At 43.1% G+C, this 3,842-nt stretch overlaps 1 pseudogene across 1 annotated transcript; it reads left to right on the top strand.

Moving 5' to 3' along the window:
* Nucleotides 1–1,179: 1,179 nt before the first annotated feature.
* On the top strand, nucleotides 1,180–2,177 carry LOC144240567 (natural cytotoxicity triggering receptor 3 pseudogene; annotated as a pseudogene). The gene is made up of 2 exons (XR_013337755.1): nucleotides 1,180–1,345; nucleotides 1,528–2,177. The product of XR_013337755.1 is annotated as a natural cytotoxicity triggering receptor 3 pseudogene (transcript).
* Nucleotides 2,178–3,842: the final 1,665 nt, after the last annotated feature.

The following is a 3,842-nucleotide window of genomic DNA, read 5'->3' as shown; positions in this document are numbered from 1 at the left end:
TTGCTACTATTTTACTATAAATATGGCACTGGCTGCCTAGGGCATTCAACAAAATTGTCAGTGGTTTAGCGTGGCATAGAAAGACTTTAGAATCTGACTCTTTCATTTCCCACTGTTTCCTCCACCATCAGTTTATAGCTTCTGGGCTCTCTGGACTGCTTTCTTTTGTATAAGTTGCTTTGTGCCTTCACCACTAGATTAATTTTTATTCTCTGAGGCTGTGCTTTACTGTTACTTCTTTGGAAGAGTCTTCTCTGGCCTGTTGTAGATTTCACTAGACTCTCTTTTAGAAGAGAAGTGGGGGAGAGGGAGAAAGGACACCTTTAGTGGCATAGGAAAAAGAACCCAGGACAGGTGTCTGGAATGCTCCTGAGGATCCTGGGTTTGCAACTGTTTTGTCTTTGATCTTAAAAATGCCACTTCATCTTCTCTCTTTTGGTTACATCATTGATTAAATGAGAAAGATGGACCAGATGGCCTGTAAATTACTTTCTAATTCTTATGACTGTTTGCTTCTATGGAGTCAAGAGTGAGGAGGGGAAAAATGTGAAACTGAAGACAACATGGAATAGGGTAGCAAAGCAGAGTTTCACACTTTGAACTTTCTTAAGAGACTGGGGATTGAGAAGAGAAAAGGTAAAAGTATGTACAAGTAGTGAGGCTATGTTGAAAAAAGCAGAAGCTCTCCAACAAGAGTAATCCTGCCTTCTCTCATCACAAGATATTTGTGATTCGAGGAAGAGAGAGGATGAAATGGCGGCACATACCAACCGGTCTTGAAAGTGAAGGGTAGTGGAGACAGGAAAAAATCAGAGATGACTTGAACAGCTGCAATTATTCATGCATCAAATACTCACTGAGCATCTACCAAACAGAATGTTTTATTCCAGGCTGTGGGGGCCACAACAGTGAAGAGAGCAGGCAAGTCAACCTCGGACCCTTCCCTTCGGGATCATCATTAAGATTATCCAACAGTAGTACTGGTTTTACAGCATGAATTTCTGGAAGGCCCAAATGGCTGAGATTATAATTTGCCTCAACAATGCTCAAAAGCTGGCTATTGGGGAAGAAGAGACCAGTCGTTTTTCTTAAGGGATTTGGTGAAGGAATGGTCAGTTCAGAGATGAGGCATTTTCGGATGGTTGTCAGATTTATTTAAAATAAGACCAAGTGAGATGGGATGAGCCTCGGCACTGCTGAGCCAAGATGAGGGGAAGTAGGTTAGCTCTGAGCCCAGGACGATTCCTGGAGGTTTATTCTGGGTAAAGCGTTGGTCTTCTTGAACCTCAGAAGATAGGGGAACCACATCCTGGTCTCACCCACCCACCCTCGTGTTAGCAGCCATGTAAGCCCCACCCTCCCCCTCAAACACTTGGGCCACTTGACCATGTTTTGCCCCCACCTCCTAGTGACCCAGATACTGCCATTAGCACCATCCTCTCTCCTCGGGGAGGCAAGCATTTGATGCCTGAGGTCCTAGGCAGTTGAGGTCCCTGATAAGTGATGTGTGAGTCCTGTGTGTCATAGGAAGCTCTCAACCTCCATCTGGTGACCCTGGCCACAGTAGTAGGTTTTTCTTCGCCCAGAGCTTACCCCTCAGGTCCCCCTCGCCAACTGGAATGCCCTCTGACGTGCCCCGGATGCTGTTGCTCATCTTTATCATGGTCCATCCGGGATCCTGTGCTCTCCGGGTGTTCCAGCCCCCTGAGATTCATATCCAGGAGGGCACCGCTGCTTTCTTGCCCTGCTCCTTCAATGCCAGCCGAGGGAGACTGGCCATTGGCTCTGTCACGTGGTACCGGGACAAGGTGGCCCCAGGGAAGGAAGTGAGGAGCGAGACGCCAGAATTCAAGGGCCGCCTGGCTCCTCTTGCCTCTTCCCGTTTCCTCTGTCACCACCAGGCTGAGCTGCACATCTGGGATACCCGAGACTATGACACTGGAGTCTACGTGTGCAGCAGGGTGGAGGTGCAGGGTCTTGGTGCTGGAACAGGGAATGCGACTCTGCTGGTGGCAGAGAAAGGACCTCATTGGCTACGGGCCAGCACAGTCCTCCTCCTTCGGGCTGCATTCTGTGCCTTCAGCTTTATCTCTGTGGCCATGGGCAGCACCATCTATTACCAAGGCAAATGCCACTGTCACCTGGGAACATGCTGCCACTCCTCAGATGGCCTCTGATGAGTATTCCAGACCCCAGCCATCCCAACTCTCTTCAGGAGACCCCAGTAAATCCTTTTCTGCCTCACCAAAAAAAAAATAAATAAATAAAATAAAATAAAATAAAATAGAGACCAAGTTACTTGGAAACACAAAGGGAGCCTAAATATAAGAAGTCAGAGACTGGGGTCAAGATGAGAGTGAAGAGTGGATATTTTCTAGTTATGATATTCAGTTACAAATGACTCAAATTTATGATTTTAAGCAAGCTAGGCATAACGAAAATACATAATATGCAAGGCAAGAGGCCAGCATTCAAAAAGCAATGATATTACAGCTTAATGAAAATTATTAACTCCAGTTGTACACTTGATTACCCTTGAGCAGTTTCAATTGATTTGGGTAAGACTCACATATGAGGAAATCTGAGATTTTTATCCTGCATTTTTGGGCTCAATTTAGAGTCCTCACACAGACAATGAAGTGTGAGTCCAAGGGATTAGATAACACTGCAGGAGATATAGTTTTTGAGTTGTTGGTTTCTTTCTGTTTATAAAAATATTCTCGATGGTGATGAGAAAAACAAAGAAAAATTAACTTGGAAATATAATAGAAATGTGCTAACTTAAAAAAATAATAGATGAAGAAGAAATAGTTTTAAACATTTAATCTCTTGAATGTCCGTTATTAAGCCCTTGGAATTTTTTATGTGATCTGAAGATAAATAAGTACAGCGGAGCTCCCAGGACTTATCAGTGCATTTAAAAGCGTGAATTGACAATCTGCGTTAGTTAATTAGTTGTCGCATTTAATCCTGAGAGATGGATATTGTTAGGTTCCCCCAACCAATCACGATTCACTCAGAGAAAAAGAAAGTGAAAGAGAAAGAACACTTGATCAGTTTTGCAATGGAAATTACTTTTAGGGAAGCACAATTAAACTGAAATACAGGAAAAATCCATTCCAAGACATGTTCTTTTCACTTACAAGGATGGATTTGGTATATATTTTTGGTTCTATAAATTCTTATGGAAAGCAATTTTCAGTCTTCCAATTGTTGTTGTTGAAAGTGTTACTGGATATCAAGCTGAAGCATCAATGACTTTATTAAAACTAGACCAAAGGCTGTTGTAAGAGGAAGTCATTTGATTATTCCTCCTGAAATCATGGCAGATTTTAATGGATACAGGGCAGCATTATGGACAGGATATCCCACACATGTATATAAGTATTTGCTTTTGAGGAAGCTGGAAAATTGAGGCAGTATCTAATTAGTCATGACAGTGGTGACTGATACATATGGTTTGGCATCCAAGCCAAGCAGAGGCTGCACTAAACACTTGAACTGGTGCACAGAATCACTTAATGGCAGTGAATCCTGTTGGAACAAAAGCTGTGCTGCTGAAAACTGAAATTGTTTTGAGTTGCATGCGAGAAAGTTTCTTGAAGATATTTTGCTGGTAAATTCCGTTTTATTCTTGAGGTTCTTAAGGGGAAAAATAAAATACCTAGAAAAAACCTGTGTCTGTGTTTACATGCAATGCCTATTAATTGATACCTCTTCTTGGCTCAGTTGTCACGAATTTATTTTGATGATGTGATATTTAAGAAACTACCCCCCCCCCCCCCCCCCCCCCCCCCCCCTCTGGCACACACCAATATGTTCTCTGTATTTATGAGCCTGTT

Source organism: Crocuta crocuta, unplaced genomic scaffold, assembly GCF_008692635.1.
Source record: "Crocuta crocuta isolate KB4526 unplaced genomic scaffold, BGI_CrCroc_1.0 scaffold6, whole genome shotgun sequence".
Taxonomy (NCBI): Eukaryota; Metazoa; Chordata; class Mammalia; order Carnivora; family Hyaenidae; genus Crocuta; species Crocuta crocuta.
This window is presented reverse-complemented; position numbering and strand designations above follow the sequence as displayed.